General features: G+C 40.2%; 1 protein-coding gene across 1 annotated transcript in view; it reads left to right on the plus strand.

The window, feature by feature from the left end:
• Positions 1–19,445, plus strand: part of LOC138358398 (uncharacterized) — a 163,328-nt gene that overhangs the window by 98,600 nt on the left and 45,283 nt on the right. The gene's annotated exons all lie outside the window — the stretch shown is intronic.

The following is a 19,445-nucleotide window of genomic DNA, read 5'->3' on the forward strand; positions in this document are numbered from 1 at the left end:
AGGTGTTGTCAATGAGTCTTTCACCACAGCGTGATGAGGTAAATAATGACCTGTTTTTCGGTCATCGTGTTCAACAACTTCAATAAATTTACTGTTAAGTTGTTGTTGGATAAGTTGATGATACATGTTCAGTTTGTCCAGCTGCTTCTGTAGTCGTGTTAATTGAGACTGCAATTGTGAGGCTGCCATAAAATAATTAACTGGAAGTTGTGGATGATCCAACTTCCATGGGAGTCTTACCCAGTATTGTTTATTTGCATAGACAACTGTATCCAGATATTGCTGGTAAGTCCACGTATCATCAGGACTTGGTTGTTCAGGGATAATGCCTAAAGTGTCTAAATCCCACAAACGATGTATTGGTGGGTCAGACTCAATATCCTCAGATATTTCCCTGAAACGTAGGGGTGACTGTTCCAAGCCTAGTCACGCCACTATTATATTATTAGATTGTTGGTTTGTGGACGCTGGACCTTGTCTGAAAAGCACCGGTCCTGTAAGCAATTTGCCTCCTGCGGACGACAACAAATTCATTCCGTGTTGTCTAGTGCATCCAGTTATAAACTTGTAATAATGATCCGCGCCTATAAGTATTCCAACATCTGTGAGGCAGTCAGAATTTATTTTATAATCTGCTAGCCTCATGCGGTTTCGTCTAAGATGTCTCGCAGTGCGAGCTAACCCTGTGACCTGCAGGTCTGTAGGAAGTTTATCTACTACTACTGCTTGTATTGGACTAGTGGAAGATCCGAGTCTCACTAATACCTTAACTACTTGGTAGTCACGAGGTCCACTATTCGACAAGAAACCAGAAATATTTAACCTCACACTTTTGGCAGGTTTTAAATTTAACTCATCTACCAATTGTTGTGTAATGAAGGTTTTCTGTGAACCTTGGTCAAAAAGACCTCTAGTGTTAATTCTAGATCTTCGGTTTATTAGTCTAAGTTGAGCTGTAGGCAGAGTGGTATTATTGCCTGACTCAGTAGCAAGTACATTTACTTCTTGATGCACTTTGCAATATTGCACTGCGGTAGAATTCGTGGAATTCTCCCCAGTGGTCATGGTTGGTGTAGAAGATTTTCTACATAAGGCGTAGTGATGTACACCTTGGTTGCATCTGTTGCAGGGACGTAGCTGCACTACACATTTTTTGGGATCATGAGAGCCCATGCACCTGGTGCACTTGCGTATTTCTTGTAACCTTTTAATCCTAGCATTATAAGTAGGATAAACAGAGCATTGGTAGGCGGTATGTCCTTGATTGCAGAGCAGACACCTTCTCTCTTTGTTTGACTTGTTCTCTTTAGTAGACAAGTCATTGGTTATCTCAGAAGGAGACACCGAATAAGTACCTACATTTCCACTTCTTTTCCCAGTGGATGGAGTAGTTCTAGATGTAAATTTTCTAGACTTATTTAAAGTCATTTTTGGTTTGACTGAAGTGTCAACTTGAGTTGAGTTACGATGAGAGTTGGTAGAGGAGTTTGAAACTTTCTCCCCGTCTTGATTGGCTCTTTGTCTTTCGACTAAGGTATGTAGACCTTCTGTGATTTCTTTCAAAGTCAAAAAGGTCTTATTGTACATAGTACACAACTTATTTAAAGTTTCTCTTGGCAATTTTCGCTTAACAACTACTTTGGTCATCCATTCAGCTGACTGAACTTGGACTTTGAGGCTTAAGGCCTTGAGTAAAGACTCTAACTCTAGTCTGAAAGTTTGGAGAGAATCTGTGGAATTATTGGCAGAAGGTAAATCTAGCAATTTTTGAACTAAGACAGTAACAGTTCTTTCCGTGTTATCGTAGTTGGTTTTGAGCAATTGAATAGCCAATGTGTAACCATCACTGGTCAGTGTTATATTAGAGCTTACTTTCAAGGCTTCATTTCTTAACAAGCCTTGTAAATAAGTGAATTTGGTGGTTTGAGGAATGTTAGCTTTAGAGTCTACTGCATCTACGAACTTACTCCAAAAATCATCCCAACTTTCATTCTCATCACCAGAGAATGTGGGTATATTGATTTGAGGTAATTTAACCTCAGGATCTGTACGTACAGCAGAAGCTACTGTCAGCTTGTTTTTAGCAATTTGCTTCTTAAAGGGTAGAAGCTTAACTCGGATATCTTCTTCATACTGAGCTAACTCATCTATAACCTCCTCAAGTTCACTACTTTCTACAGAAGTTGAGTGAAGTTCTGTCAAATACAAATTCATGTGTTGCTTAATATGAGCAAATTTACTGTCAGCAACTTGTAATAAATCTTCTAATTCAAAGTAATCAACAGTTGACTGTTGTGACAGATTTTGGCATTTATTAATCGGTCGGGTCAAATGACCTTTCAGACCGATAAGGGTCCTTTTCATTTTGGTAGCCGTGTCCATCTTGTTGGGTAAAGGCTGATTGGTCAGTAAATATTTATTACTGAGATAACTGGGATATTGACTCATTCAGTGGAGTTCAATATCAATGAGAATAGCCTAATATACTTGAATAGACTATGGTTTTCCTACCTAACACGAAATAGCTAGATATTTTGTGCACTGTCTGAACTTCACCATTAGTTCTCGTCCGGTTAGCTCATCTATATCACCATCAGAGTTAATGGGGATTATCCAGCAATACACAAAATAATGAATACAAGAGAAATATTATGGAGACACTCCAATCAGAGTTATCTCAAAATTTAATCCCACCCTGTATAGGGTCAGCACAAATAGTATAATACATACACTACTGACTAGCTTAGGTCTAGTCATGATAATTCCTAACTAAGAACTATAAATTTATTTAGTCTGGGCTTGTACCAAATTCAGCACAATCTCAGCCTAAATTCTACCTAATAATATTGGTAAAGATTATTGTGGTGCAGTAAGGTGAATATAATTGTGCTGTATTTTTGGGTTTTTTGTTTTTATAAGAGTGCACTTGTACACACAGGTGAAAACATATAAAGGTTATGAGCTGATGCTCCTGGTGACCTAAAGATTCATACTTCAGTATGAAGTGTAGGTCTAAGTGTTGTGGGTAATTGGTTGTGACCCACTAAAGCTACCTTATACATGAGGTGAAAGTAGCAATATGTTGGTGTGACTTAGACTAACTGATGTGTTACACTGTTAGTTGACACAATTAAATAGTTAGTCTAGCTTATATCACACAAGGATTAGTTATTAATGATTAATATTTGTAATTATAAATTTAATGCCTATCTGGTTCGAAGGACCATAATGTGGGACATTTGGGGCTTGAATCTAATTATTTAAATATTAATATAGTAAATTAAATTACGAAGGACCACCCGCTTTTAAAGTAAAGAGGGAAACTGAGAAATTATGATCATTAGATAATTCCTAGATGAACCAGTAACTATGGATAAAATACTAGAGAATATGATCATAGAAATAATTAATGGGCTGTATAATTAAATGAATCAAACTTCAAACACCTACATTGGGGGGTTATTACTGGAACTCAGTACGTCCAGGAACTAGTGTGGTTCGTTCACTAATCCAATGTATAATAATCTAATCCTATGAATACTTCTGAAATCATTATCATTATCATTAATGGGAACATAGATTATGAACATAATAATAATAATCATAATAAACACATGTTAATCCAATAAACAGAGTTCTGCATGTAAAAGAGTACAGATAATAAATGAGAGGAATACAAAGGAATCTTAGCTTAATGACGATTCCTTAGAAGTTAGTCACGACGCTTCCTCTGATTCTCCTGGACTCGACATGGAACGCTAGGAGTTGATTAACATGGGAAAGGACAGCTCGGAGAATTCTTCTCACACGCTGCAAAATAAATGTTTACAGTAGCAACAAATTAAACTACTGGGTTTCTATGCTCAATAAACTAATATTAAAGGTAAATGAAGGATAATGACCTGTGATTTATTGTTGTTATACGTCGTCACGACAAGCTACCCAGCTATAACTCTACACCCTATCAGATGCATCAAATAAGGATAAGATACTTAGCTAATATGGGCACTGTGTAAGTTTAGGCTTGCCGAAATTCGCGTCCCAGGCTCTGGCTTAGCCTATTCTGGATAATGACGCGCTTCACTGGTCGGTCACGTGGAGTCACAAAGAACCAAAATTTAACAGATTCCGTGAATGACACTGACACCAGGTGAAGGTATTGTCTGCAAGGCTCTTCACGCCTCACAGTGGCGACTTTTTCTGGAGAATGGATATCGTTTACCCTGATGACTGGATAATGGCGTCTCCTCGAGAGCAACACGTGAACAGGTCCGCTCGGGAGCGATTCAGCACGTGCACTGGCGTCTTCTCCCGCACCGCCCCGCGTCCCGCGTTTATTAACCAAATTATTATTATGGATATCATCATTTCTCGCGGTTGTGCTTGAAATGCTCGGGTTAGGACGGGTTTATTATTTGGAAGAGTTAAATATTATCATTTGCCAGTGCTATGATAGTAAACGTATAATGGAGAAGAATTAATGTCTCTCCATGGCATTCACGCGTGACGTTAATTTTTATTACTAGATATCTGCTACAACTAAAAACTCTGTTTGGCTTTAGTTGGAGGTCAGTTTATCTGTAATTAATTATCACACAGAACACCGTTTGTTATAGAGAATCGAATTCAATTCTCAGGCACATTGGATATAAATGTGTTTATTACAATGAAATCTGACGCAATACTGGCGACGTGTGACGTAAGAATTCTAGCCTATTGTACAGATGTAATTATTAGTACATGTGAATTCTACGTTGTGTTAATTTTACTTACTACAATGATTAGTAGAATTAGTAATAATGAGAATACAACAGTGTTGTATTCAGTGTTGGAAATTTCCAACATATGCCAAGTACTGAAAGCGGCAGTGAGTCATATTTTGCACAAACTCCCCTGCAGTTTTCAAAATATCACAAATATCTTAATTTCGAGGCCTGAGCCATATTTTGGATCCAAATTCTGGCACTCTGCACGTATTCGCAGTTTGAAATTACGACTTTTTATACGGAACATATGCAAAGTACTGAAAGCGGCGTTTGGTCATATTTGTCCCAAACCCCCCTGAAGTTTTCAAAATATCCCAAACATCCCAATATCGAGGCCTGAGCCATATTTTGGAGCCAAATTCTGGCTCTCTGCACGTATTCGCCCTTTGAAATTACGACTTTTTATACCCAACATATGCCAAGTACTGAAAGCGGCAGTGAGTCACATTTTGCACAAACTCCCCTGCAGTTTTCGAAATATCCCAAATATCACAATTTTGAGGCCTGAGCCATATTTTGGAGCCAAATTCCGACTCTTTGCACGTATTCGCAGTTTGAAATTACGACTTTTTATACCCTACATATGCCAAGTACTGAAAGCGGCGTTTGGTCAAATTTGTCCCAAACCTCCCTGCAATTTTCAAAATATCCTAAATATCCCAATTTCGAAGCCTGAGCCATATTGTGGAGCCAAATTCTGGCTCTCTGCACGTATTCGGAGCTTGATATTACAAGTTTTTATACCCGACATATGCTTTGTCCTGAAAGCAGCAGTGAGTCACATTTTGCACAAACTCCCCTGCAGTTTTCAAAATATCCCAAACATCCCAATTTCGAGGCCTGAGCCATATTTTGGAGCCAAATTAAGGCCCTTTGCACGTATTCGCTGTTTGAAATTACGACTTTTTATACTCAACATATGCCAAGTACTGAAAGCGGCGTTTGGTCACATTTGTCCCAAACCTCCCAGCAGTTTTCAAAATATCCCAAACATCCCAATTTCGAGGCCTGAGCCATATTTTGGATCCAAATTCTGGCTCTGTGCACGTATTCGCTGTTTGAAATTACGACTTTTTATACCCAACATATGCCAAGTACTGAACGCGGCGTTTCGTCACATTTGTCCCTAACCTCCCAGCAGTTTTCAAAATATCCCAAATATCCCAATTTCGAGCCCTGAGCCATATTTTGGAGTAAAATTCTGGCTCTCTGCACGTATTCGCAGTTTGATATTACGACTTTTTATACCCAACATATGCCAAGTACTGAAAATGGCAGTGAGTCACATTTTCCACAAACTCCCTTACAGTTTTCAAAATATCCCAAACATCCCAATATCGAGGCCTGAGCCATATTTTGGAGCCTAATTCTTGCTCTCTGCACGTATTCGCAGTTTGAAATTACGACTTTTTATACGGAACATATGCAAAGTACTGAAAGCGGCATTTGGTCATATTTGTCCCAAACCCCCCTGAAGTTTTCAAAATATCCCAAACATCCCAATATCGAGGCCTGAGCCATATTTTGGAGCCAAATTCTGGCTCTCTGCACGTATTCGCCCTTTGAAATTACGACTTTTTATACCCAACATATGCCAAGTATACTGAAAGCGGCAGTGAGTCACATTTTGCACAAACTCCCCTGCAGTTTTCGAAATATCCCAAATATCACAATTTTGAGGCCTGAGCCATATTTTGGAGCCAAATTCTGACTCTTTGCACGTATTCGCAGTTTGAAATTACGACTTTTTATACCCTACATATGCCAAGTACTGAAAGCGGCGTTTGGTCAAATTTGTCCCAAACCTCCCTGCAATTTTCAAAATATCCTAAATATCCCAATTTCGAAGCCTGAGCCATATTGTGGAGCCAAATTCTGGCTCTCTGCACGTATTCGGAGTTTGATATTACGACTTTTTATACCCGACATATGCTTTGTCCTGAAAGCAGCAGTGAGTCACATTTTGCACAAACTCCCCTGCAGTTTTCAAAATATCCCAAACATCCCAATTTCGAGGCCTGAGCCATATTTTGGAGCCAAATTAAGGCTCTCTGCACGTATTCGCAGTTTGAAATTGCAACTTTTTTATACCCAAAATATGCGAAGTACTGAAAGCGGCGTTTGGTAACATTTGTCCTAAACCTCCCTGCAGTTTTCAAAATATCCCAAAAATCCCAATATCGAGGCCTGAGCCTTATTTTGGAGCCAAATTCTGGCTCTCTGCACGTATTCACAGTTTAAAATTATGACTTTTTATACCCAATATATGCCAAGTCCTGAAAGCGGCAGTGAGTCATATTTTGCACAAACTCCCGCGCAGTGTTCAAAATATACCAAATATCCCAATTTCGAGGTCTGAACCAAACTTTGGAGCCAAATTCTGGCTCTCTGCACGTATTCGCAGTTTGAAATTACGACTTTTTATACCCAACATATGCCAAGTACTGACAGCGGCGTTTAGTCACATTTGTCCCAAACCTCCCTGCAGTTTTCAGAATATCCCAAATATCCCAATTTCGAGGCCTGAGCCATATTTTGGAGCCAAATTCTGGCTCTCTGCACGTATTCGCAGTTTGAAATTACGACTTTTTATACCCAACATATGCCAAGTACTGAAAGCGGCGTTTGGTCACATTTGTCCCAAACCTCCCTGCAGTTTTCAAAATATCCCAAATATCCAAATTTCGAGGCCTGAGCCATATTTTGGAGTAAAATTCTGGCTCTCTGTACGTATTCGCAGTTTGATATTACGACTTTTTATACCCAACATATGCCAAGTACTGAAAATGGCAGTGAGTCACATTTTGCACAAACTCCCTTACAGTTTTCAAAATATCCCAAGCATCCCAATATCGAGGCCTGAGCCATATTTTGGAGCCTAATTCTTGCTCTCTGCACGTATTCGCAGTTTGAAATTACGACTTTTTATACGGAACATATGCAAAGTACTGAAAGCGGCGTTTGGTCATATTTGTCCCAAACCCCCCTGAAGTTTTCAAAATATCCCAAACATCCCAATATCGAGGCCTGAGCCATATTTTGGAGCCAAATTCTGGTTCTCTGCACGTATTCGCCCTTTGAAATTATGACTTTTTATACCCAACATATGCCAAGTACTGAAAGCGGCTGTGAGTCACATTTTGCACAAACTCCCCTGCAGTTTTCGAAATATCCCAAATATCACAATTTTGAGGCCTGAGCCATATTTTGGAGCCAAATTCTGACTCTTTGCACGTATTCGCAGTTTGAAATTACGACTTTTTATACCCTACATATGCCAAGTACTGAAAGCGGCGTTTGGTCAAATTTGTCCCAAACCTCCCTGCAGTTTTCAAAATATCCTAAATATCCCAATTTCGAAGCCTGAGCCATATTGTGGAGCCAAATTCTGGCTCTCTGCACGTATTCGGAGTTTGATATTACAAGTTTTTATACCCGACATATGCTTTGTCCTGAAAGCAGCAGTGAGTCACATTTTGCACAAACTCCCCTGCAGTTTTCAAAATATCCCAAACATCCCAATTTCGAGGCCTGAGCCATATTTTGGAGCCAAATTAAGGCCCTTTGCACGTATTAGCTGTTTGAAATTACGACTTTTTATACTCAACATATGCCAAGTACTGAAAGCGGCGTTTGGTCACATTTGTCCCAAACCTCCCAGCAGTTTTCAAAATATCCCAAACATCCCAATTTCGAGGCCTGAGCCATATTTTGGATCCAAATTCTGGCTCTGTGCACGTATTCGCTGTTTGAAATTACGACTTTTTATACCCAACATATGCCAAGTACTGAATGCGGCGTTTGGTCACATTTGTCCCTAACCTCCCAGCAGTTTTCAAAATATCCCAAATATCCCAATTTCGAGCCCTGAGCCATATTTTGGAGTAAAATTCTGGCTCTCTGCACGTATTCGCAGTTTGATATTACGACTTTTTATACCCAACATATGCCAAGTACTGAAAATGGCAGTGAGTCACATTTTCCACAAACTCCCTTACAGTTTTCAAAATATCCCAAACATCCCAATATCGAGGCCTGAGCCATATTTTGGAGCCTAATTCTTGCTCTCTGCACGTATTCGCAGTTTGAAATTACGACTTTTTATACGGAACATATGCAAAGTACTGAAAGCGGCATTTGGTCATATTTGTCCCAAACCCCCCTGAAGTTTTCAAAATATCCCAAACATCCCAATATCGAGGCCTGAGCCATATTTTGGAGCCAAATTCTGGCTCTCTGCACGTATTCGCCCTTTGAAATTACGACTTTTTATACCCAACATATGCCAAGTACTGAAAGCGGCAGTGAGTCACATTTTGCACAAACTCCCCTGCAGTTTTCGAAATATCCCAAATATCACAATTTTGAGGCCTGAGCCATATTTTGGAGCCAAATTCTGACTCTTTGCACGTATTCGCAGTTTGAAATTACGACTTTTTATACCCTACATATGCCAAGTACTGAAAGCGGCGTTTGGTCAAATTTGTCCCAAACCTCCCTGCAATTTTCAAAATATCCTAAATATCCCAATTTCGAAGCCTGAGCCATATTTTGGAGCCAAATTCTGGCTCTCTGCACGTATTCGGAGTTTGATATTACGACTTTTTATACCCGACATATGCTTTGTCCTGAAAGCAGCAGTGAGTCACATTTTGCACAAACTCCCCTGCAGTTTTCAAAATATCCCAAACATCCCAATTTCGAGGCCTGAGCCATATTTTGGAGCCAAATTAAGGCTCTCTGCACGTATTCGCAGTTTGAAATTGCAACTTTTTTTTACCCAAAATATGCGAAGTACTGAAAGCGGCGTTTGGTAACATTTGTCCTAAACCTCCCTGCAGTTTTCAAAATATCCCAAAAATCCCAATATCGAGGCCTGAGCCTTATTTTGGAGCCAAATTCTGGCTCTCTGCACGTATTCACAGTTTAAAATTATGACTTTTTATACCCAATATATGCCAAGTCCTGAAAGCGGCAGTGAGTCATATTTTGCACAAACTCCCGCGCAGTGTTCAAAATATACCAAATATCCCAATTTCGAGGTCTGAACCAAACTTTGGAGCCAAATTCTGGCTCTCTGCACGTATTCGCAGTTTGAAATTACGACTTTTTATACCCAACATATGCCAAGTACTGAAAGCGGCGTTTAGTCACATTTGTCCCAAACCTCCCTGCAGTTTTCAGAATATCCCAAATATCCCAATTTCGAGGCCTGAGCCATATTTTGGAGCCAAATTCTGGCTCTCTGCACATATTCGCAGTTTGAAATTACGACTTTTTATACCCAACATATGCCAAGTACTGAAAGCGGCGTTTGGTCACATTTGTCCCAAACCTCCCTGCAGTTTTCAAAATATCCCAAATATCCAAATTTCGAGGCCTGAGCCATATTTTGGAGTAAAATTCTGGCTCTCTGTACGTATTCGCAGTTTGATATTACGACTCTTTATACCCAACATATGCCAAGAACTGAAAATGGCAGTGAGTCACATTTTGCACAAACTCCCTTACAGTTTTCAAAATATCCCAAACATCCCAATATCGAGGCCTGAGCCATATTTTGGACCCTAATTCTTGCTCTCTGCACGTATTCGCAGTTTGAAATTACGACTTTTTATACGGAACATATGCAAAGTACTGAAAGCGGCGTTTGGTCATATTTGTCCCAAACCCCCCTGAAGTTTTCAAAATATCCCAAACATCCCAATATCGAGGCCTGAGCCATATTTTGGAGCCAAATTCTGGCTCTCTGCACGTATTCGCCCTTTGAAATTACGACTTTTTATACCCAACATATGCCAAGTACTGAAAGCGGCAGTGAGTCACATTTTGCACAAACTCCCCTGCAGTTTTCGAAATATCCCAAATATCACAATTTTGAGGCCTGAGCCATATTTTGGAGCCAAATTCTGACTCTTTGCACGTATTCGCAGTTTGAAATTACGACTTTTTATACCCTACATATGCCAAGTACTGAAAGCGGCGTTTGGTCAAATTTGTCCCAAACCTCCCTGCAGTTTTCAAAATATCCTAAATATCCCAATTTCGAAGCCTGAGCCATATTGTGGAGCCAAATTCTGGCTCTCTGCACGTATTCGGAGTTTGATATTACAAGTTTTTATACCCGACATATGCTTTGTCCTGAAAGCAGCAGTGAGTCACATTTTGCACAAACTCCCCTGCAGTTTTCAAAATATCCCAAACATCCCAATTTCGAGGCCTGAGCCATATTTTGGAGCCAAATTAAGGCCCTTTGCACGTATTCGCTGTTTGAAATTACGACTTTTTATACTCAACATATGCCAAGTACTGAAAGCGGCGTTTGGTCACATTTGTCCCAAACCTCCCAGCAGTTTTCAAAATATCTTAAACATCCCAATTTCGAGGCCTGAGCCATATTTTGGATCCAAATTCTGGCTCTGTGCACGTATTCGCTGTTTGATATTACGACTTTTTATACCCAACATATGCCAAGTACTGAAAATGGCAGTGAGTCACATTTTCCACAAACTCCCTTACAGTTTTCAAAATATCCCAAACATCCCAATATCGAGGCCTGAGCCATATTTTGGAGCCTAATTCTTGCTCTCTGCACGTATTCGCAGTTTGAAATTACGACTTTTTATACGGAACATATGCAAAGTACTGAAAGCGGCATTTGGTCATATTTGTCCCAAACCTCCCAGCAGTTTTCAAAATATCCCAAACATCCCAATTTCGAGGCCTGAGCCATATTTTGGATCCAAATTCTGGCTCTGTGCACGTATTCGCTGTTTGATATTACGACTTTTTATACCCAACATATGCCAAGTACTGAAAATGGCAGTGAGTCACATTTTCCACAAACTCCCTTACAGTTTTCAAAATATCCCAAACATCCCAATATCGAGGCCTGAGCCATATTTTGGAGCCTAATTCTTGCTCTCTGCACGTATTCGCAGTTTGAAATTACGACTTTTTATACGGAACATATGCAAAGTACTGAAAGCGGCATTTGGTCATATTTGTCCCAAACCCCCCTGAAGTTTTCAAAATATCCCAAACATCCCAATATCGAGGCCTGAGCCATATTTTGGAGCCAAATTCTGGCTCTCTGCACGTATTCGCCCTTTGAAATTACGACTTTTTATACCCAACATATGCCAAGTACTGAAAGCGGCAGTGAGTCACATTTTGCACAAACTCCCCTGCAGTTTTCGAAATATCCCAAATATCACAATTTTGAGGCCTGAGCCATATTTTGGAGCCAAATTCTGACTCTTTGCACGTATTCGCAGTTTGAAATTACGACTTTTTATACCCTACATATGCCAAGTACTGAAAGCGGCGTTTGGTCAAATTTGTCCCAAACCTCCCTGCAATTTTCAAAATATCCTAAATATCCCAATTTCGAAGCCTGAGCCATATTTTGGAGCCAAATTCTGGCTCTCTGCACGTATTCGGAGTTTGATATTACGACTTTTTATACCCGACATATGCTTTGTCCTGAAAGCAGCAGTGAGTCACATTTTGCACAAACTCCCCTGCAGTTTTCAAAATATCCCAAACATCCCAATTTCGAGGCCTGAGCCATATTTTGGAGCCAAATTAAGGCTCTTTGCACGTATTCGCAGTTTGAAATTGCAACTTTTTTATACCCAAAATATGCGAAGTACTGAAAGCGGCGTTTGGTAACATTTGTAACAAACCTCCCTGCAGTTTTCAAAATATCCCAAAAATCCCAATATCGAGGCCTGAGCCTTATTTTGGAGCCAAATTCTGGCTCTCTGCACGTATTCACAGTTTAAAATTATGACTTTTTATACCCAATATATGCCAAGTCCTGAAAGCGGCAGTGAGTCATATTTTGCACAAACTCCCGCGCAGTGTTCAAAATATACCAAATATCCCAATTTCGAGGTCTGAACCAAACTTTGGAGCCAAATTCTGGCTCTCTGCACGTATTCGCAGTTTGAAATTACGACTTTTTAAACCCAACATATGCCAAGTACTGAAAGCGGCGTTTAGTCACATTTGTCCCAAACCTCCCTGCAGTTTTCAGAATATCCCAAATATCCCAATTTCGAGGCCTGAGCCATATTTTGGAGCCAAATTCTGGCTCTCTGCACGTATTCGCAGTTTGAAATTACGACTTTTTATACCCAACATATGCCAAGTACTGAAAGCGGCGTTTGGTCACATTTGTCCCAAACCTCCCTGCAGTTTTCAAAATATCCCAAATATCCAAATTTCGAGGCCTGAGCCATATTTTGGAGTAAAGTTCTGGCTCTCTGCACGTATTCGCAGTTTGATATTACGACTTTTTATACCCAATATATGCCAAGTACTGAAAGCGGCAGTGAGTCACATTTTGCACAAACTCTCCTGCAGTTTTCGAAATATCCCAAATATACCAATTTCGAGTCCTGAGCCATATTTTGGAGCCAAATTCTGACTCTCTGCACGTATTCGCAGTTTGAAATTACGACTTTTTATACCCAACATATGCCATGTCCTGAAAGCGGCAGTGAGTCACATTTTGCACAAACTCTCCTGCAGTTTTCGAAATATCCCAAATATACCAATTTCGAGTCCTGAGCCATATTTTGGAGCTAAATTCTGGCTCTCTGCACGTATTCGCAGTTTGAAATTACGACTTTTTATACCCAACATATGCCAAGTACTGAAAGCGGCGTTTGGTCACATTTGTCCCAAACCTCCCTGCATTTTTCAAAATATCCCAAACATCCCAATTTCGAGGCCTGAGCTATATTTTGGAGCCAAATTCTGGCTCTCTGCACGTATTCGCAGTTTGAAATTACGACTTTTTATACCCAATATATGCCAAGTACTGAAAGCGGCAGTGAGTCACATTTTGCACAAAATCCCCTGCAGTTTTCAAAATATCCCAAATATCCCAGTTTCGAGGACTGAACTAACTTTTGGAGCCAAATTCTGGCTCTCTGCACGTATTCGCAGTTTGAAATTACGACTTATTATACCCTACATTTCCCAAGTACTGAAAGCGGCAATAAGTCACATTTTACACAAACTCCCTTGCAGTTTTCAAAATATCCAAAACATCCCAATTTCGATGCCTGAGCCATATTTTGGATCCAAATTCTTTCTCTCTGAACATTTTCGCAGTTTGAAATTATGACTTTTCATACCCAACATATGCCAAGTACTGAAAGCGGCGTTTGGTCACGTTTTTCCCAAACCTCCCTGCAGTTTTCAAAAAATCTCAAATATCCCAATTTCGAGGCCTGAGCCATATTTTGGAGCCAAATTCTGGCTCTCTGTACGTATTCGCACTTTGAAATTACGACTTTTTATACCCACCATATGCCAAGTACTGAAAGCGGCGTTTGGTCACATTTGTCAGAATCCCCCCACGCAGTTTTCAAAATATCCTAAACATCCCAATTTCGAGCCCTGAGCCATATTTTGGAGCAAATTCTGGCTCTGTGCACGTATTCGCAGTTTGAAATTACGACTTTTTGTACCCAACATATGCCAAGTACTGAAAGCGGCGTTTGGTAATATTTGTCCCAAACCCCCCTGTAGTTTTCAAAATATCCCAAACTTCCCAATTTCGAGGCCAGAGCCATATTTTAGAGCCAAATTCTAGCTCTCTGCAGATATTCGCAGTTTGAAATTACGACTTTTTATACCCAACATATGCCAAGTCCTGAAAGCGGCAGTGAGTCACATATTGCACAAACTCCCCTGCAGTTTTCGAAATATCCGAAAAATCCCAATTTCGAAGCCTGAGCCATAATTTGCAGCCAAATTCTGGCTCTCTGCACGTATTCGCAGTTTGAAATTTCGACTTTTTATACCCAACATATGCCAAGCCCTGAAAGCGGCAGTGAGTCACATTTTGCACAAACTCCCCTGCAGTTTTCAAAATATTCCAAATATCCCAATTTCGAGGCCTGAACTAAATTTTGGAGCCAAATTCTGGCTCTCTGCACGTATTCGCAGTTTCAAATTGTGACTTTTTTATACCCAACATATGCCAAAAGTACTGAAAGCGGCGTTTGGTCACTTTTGTCCCAATCCCCTTTGCAGTTTTCAAAATATCCCAAACATCCCAATATCGAGGCCTGAGCCATATTTTGGAGCCAAATTCTGGCTCTCTGCACGTATTCGCAGTTTGAAATTACAACTTTTTTATACCCAAAATATGCGAAGTACTGAAAGTGGCGTTTGGTCACATTTGTCCCAAACCTCCCTGCAGGTTTCAAAATATCCCAAAAACCCCAATTTCGAGGCCTGGGCCATATTTTGGAGCCCAATTCTGGCTCTCTGCACGTATTCGCAGTTTGAAATTGCTACTTTTTTATACCCAACATATGCCAAGTACTGTAAGCGGCGTTTGGTAATATTTGTCCCAAACCCCCCTGTAGTTTTCAAAATATCCCAAACTTCCCAATTTCGAGGCCAGAGCCGTATTTTAGAGCCAAATTCTAGCTCTCTGCAGATATTCGCAGTTTGAAATTACGACTTTTTATACCCAACATATGCCAAGTCCTGAAAGCGGCAGTGAGTCACATATTGCACAAACTCCCCTGCAGTTTTCGAAATATCCCAAAAATCCCAATTTCGAAGCCTGAGCCATAATTTGCAGCCAAATTCTGGCTCTCTGCACGTATTCGCAGTTTGAAATTTCGACTTTTTATACCCAACATATGCCAAGCCCTGAAAGCGGCAGTGAGTCACATTTTGCACAAACTCCCCTGCAGTTTTCAAAATATTCCAAATATCCCAATTTCGGGGCCTGAACTAAATTTTGGAGCCAAATTCTGGCTCTCTGCACGTATTCGCAGTTTCAAATTGTGACTTTTTTATACCCAACATATGCCAGGTACTGAAAGCGGCGTTTGGTCACTTTTGTCCCAATCCCCTTTGCAGTTTTCAAAATATCCCAAACATCCCAATATCGAGGCCTGAGCCATATTTTGGAGCCAAATTCTGGCTCTCTGCACGTATTCGCAGTTTGAAATTACAACTTTTTTATACCCAAAATATGCGAAGTACTGAAAGTGGCGTTTGGTCACATTTGTCCCAAACCTCCCTGCAGGTTTCAAAATATCCCAAAAACCCCAATTTCGAGGCCTGGGCCATATTTTGGAGCCAAATTCTGGCTCTCTGCACGTATTCGCAGTTTGAAATTGCTACTTTTTTATGCCCAACATATGCCAAGTACTGTAAGCGGCGTTTGGTAATATTTGTCCCAAACCCCCCTGTAGTTTTCAAAATATCCCAAACTTCCCAATTTCGAGGCCAGAGCCGTATTTTAGAGCCAAATTCTAGCTCTCTGCAGATATTCGCAGTTTGAAATTACGACTTTTTATACCCAACATATGCCAAGTCCTGAAAGCGGCAGTGAGTCACATATTGCACAAACTCCCCTGCAGTTTACGAAATATCCCAAAAATCCCAATTTCGAAGCCTGAACCATAATTTGCAGCCAAATTCTGGCTCTCTGCACGTATTCGCAGTTTGAAATTTCGACTTTTCATACCCAACATATGCCAAGTACTGAAAGCGCCGTTTGGTCACATTTGTCCCAAACCTCCCTGCAATTTTCAAAATATCCCAAACATCCCAATTTCGAGCCCTGAGCCATAATTTGCAGCCAAATTCTGGCTCTCTGCACGTATTCGCAGTTTGAAATTTCGACTTTTTATACCCAACATATGCCAAGTCCTGAAAGTGGCAGTGAGTCACATTTTGCACAAACTCCCCTGCAGTTTTCAAAATATTCCAAATATCCCAATTTCGAGGCCTGAACTAAATTTTGGAGCCAAATTCTGGCTCTCTGCACGTATTCGCAGTTTGAAATTGTGACTTTTTTATACCCAACATATGCCAAGTACTGAAAGCGCCGTTTGGTCTTATTTGTCCCAATCCCCTTTGCAGTTTTTAAAATATCCCAAACATCCCAATATCGAGGCCTGAGCCATATTTTGGAGCCAAATTCTGGCTCTCTGCACGTATTCGCAGTTTGAAATTACGAATTTTTATACCCAACATGTGGTATATTATAATAATAAAAGGTAAACAATTGGTAGTTTAAGAAGGAGCCATAACAAAGTGGTTTAGGCTACCAATTGTCCCTCGCATTAGTGTGTAAGAAAATTTCAGGCAGTTTACAAGTATATACTGTCCACTCAATTAATTCTTACTTAGAAAAATAAATAAGACATAACTTTATCATATTAAAGTCAATTTAAATAAAGAAATTAGCTGCCTGGAGTTTCCCCACACAGCTCTGGTGCCTTTCGTTCAACTCCCGCCCTCAGTTTGTATGTTGACACTGGCTTTCTCTCTCTCCAGGACCGCCGTGATCGCTACTATCTTCGCTATCTTGCGTGGTCCTTACAACATCCTTCCTCTCACCTCTGTCGTGCTTTAACATTGACTCCTGTGGTTCCTGTTCATCTTCATCGCCTCCCTCTTTCTGTCCGGTTATCTCGCTTTCTGTTCGTATTTCTAATGTTTCTCCTCGTATTGTTCCTTGCCTCCGTGGAGAGTACCCCTTCCAAAGTTTTGTACGTCCTTGACCCGCATCACTAACGCTTTTACCCCTCCTAGGGTTCTGAAACGCCTTTTCCTTGAGCACTTTTCTTCGCACTCCCACTCTGTTTCCATCTTCACCGAGGGGTCTAAGTCTGCGGATGGTGTGGGCTACTGTTTTTTTCCTGACCGCACTTATATGTGTCGCCTCCTTTCGGAGGCTAGCGTCTTCACAGCAGAACTTTATGCTGTTCTCTATGCTCTCCGTCTCTTGCTTTCTCATTGTCAATCCTCCTTTGTGATTGCAGTTGACTCTCGTAGTGCTCTCATGGCTGTAGGGTCCTTTAATCCTGTGCATCCGGTGGTCATGGATATTCAACATTGGCTGTTTCTTATTTCTAGTACATTTAAATCGGTAGAGTTTTGCTTGGTTCCCAGCCATATTGGTGTTTCTTTAAATGAGCATGTGGATGCTGCCTCTAAGGAAGCTATCCGTTCTTGTCCCATCTCCCATAAAGGTATTCCTTACTCCGACTTTTATCCTGTTATTCATTCCTCCATCCTTTCCTATTGGCAGGGTTGTTGGTCGTCTGTAGTTGGTAACAAGTTGCGTACTCTCAAACGTAGTGTGTCCTTCCTCCTGCCACCGTAACCGTCGGTGGGAAACTGCTCTAGCAAGTTGCTGATTGGCCATACTCGCTGAACTCATGGTCACTTAATGGAGCGCCACCCTGCTCCTTATTGTCCAAATTGCGTTGTCCCTCTTACAGTTGTGCATATCCTTGTTGAATGTCCAGACTTCCAGGATGTGCGTGTGTCTTGCTTTCCAACTGCCCCTCGCGGTCACTTGTCCCTGGATAGAATTGTTGGTGAATCGGATACTTTTGATATCGTTCGCCTTATGCGTTCTGTTCTCGTATTGGCATTCTTGGTGATATTTAGCGCCCTCTGATTATTTCGCAGTTTGAGGGTGCTATGTAGCCTTCTCGGTTTGGTGCCTTCTTTTGATAATTACCTTACCTTTCACTGCATCAACTTTTGGTGAATGATGGATTCATACTCGGTCCTTATTTCATCGTTCTATTTCGTTGTAATGTTAGTGTGGTAGTTGTGATATGGATTGTAAAACCTTGCATGTGAGCCAGAACAATGTTATTTGTATATTAAGAAGAATTTGTCAGTCTTGTAACCATTTTTAGAGTTCATGTAGATCTCTGTAAGGCCTCGATATCATTGGGTTTTTTTTACTCTATGAATCTTGTCGTTTGATGTCATCGATTTATAAGGTTTAGACCCTTGTGGTATGAATCTCGCAAAATTTTCCAGTCATTTCTGTTTAGGACGCTTTAATTTGACTGTTACCATTGAGTTTCTACCATTGATTCTGTGCCTGTTTTTCCCCTCCTATTCTTTCATATGGTGCTTTAGCAAGCAAGTGACATGTGTACCAGAAGTCTTGTTTGAATAGCTGGTTACCATTTCCTCAAAAAAGTGACCAGGTTTGTTAACAAACCAATGTGTTATTACAAGATCATTGAATGATTGTCACCTCGCAGATGCGAGGTGAAACTAATCTGACAGTTTTGTGCTTGGTTATTTCGAAGATTTGAGTGACATTTGAAATCTAGATAAACTTATGAACATCTTTTAACTTTAGTAATTTTGGCTGAGAGTTCATTGAAGTTTGGATTAAATTCTAGGCATGTGGTAATTATAAATTTTAGTTTGTAAGGCTCTTCCAGTTTATGGTACTTTTTACAGGTAGTGTATAATACACTACTATCCTTAATTACTTCTATTCATCAGCTTGAAACATTTGTGGTTATGGGATGTCTGGTGTGAATAATGAAATTTTCATTCAAAATATTTGGTAGGACATATCAAAGTCCAGGAAATAATAAGGCAGACTGGTCATGTCTAATATTGTTTTTCTTATACTAGAACTTTCAGAGTTGGATTTTATTTTTGACAATAGGTAGTTTCATACTTTCCTATCAAGTTTTAATATCTAGCCCATTATAATTAACTTCTGATTACTGGAACCACAGTGTTCCAGGTCTGGCATTTAGTAAGGTATTGTTGAAAAACCATATTGTATAGATGTTTCAGTTTGACATTTAAGTCAACGTATTTTTTTTTACAACACTACCACTAATCTTTCAATGTTTAGATGTT

This window comes from Procambarus clarkii, chromosome 83, assembly GCF_040958095.1.
Source record: "Procambarus clarkii isolate CNS0578487 chromosome 83, FALCON_Pclarkii_2.0, whole genome shotgun sequence".
In the NCBI taxonomy this organism is placed as follows: Eukaryota; Metazoa; Arthropoda; class Malacostraca; order Decapoda; family Cambaridae; genus Procambarus; species Procambarus clarkii.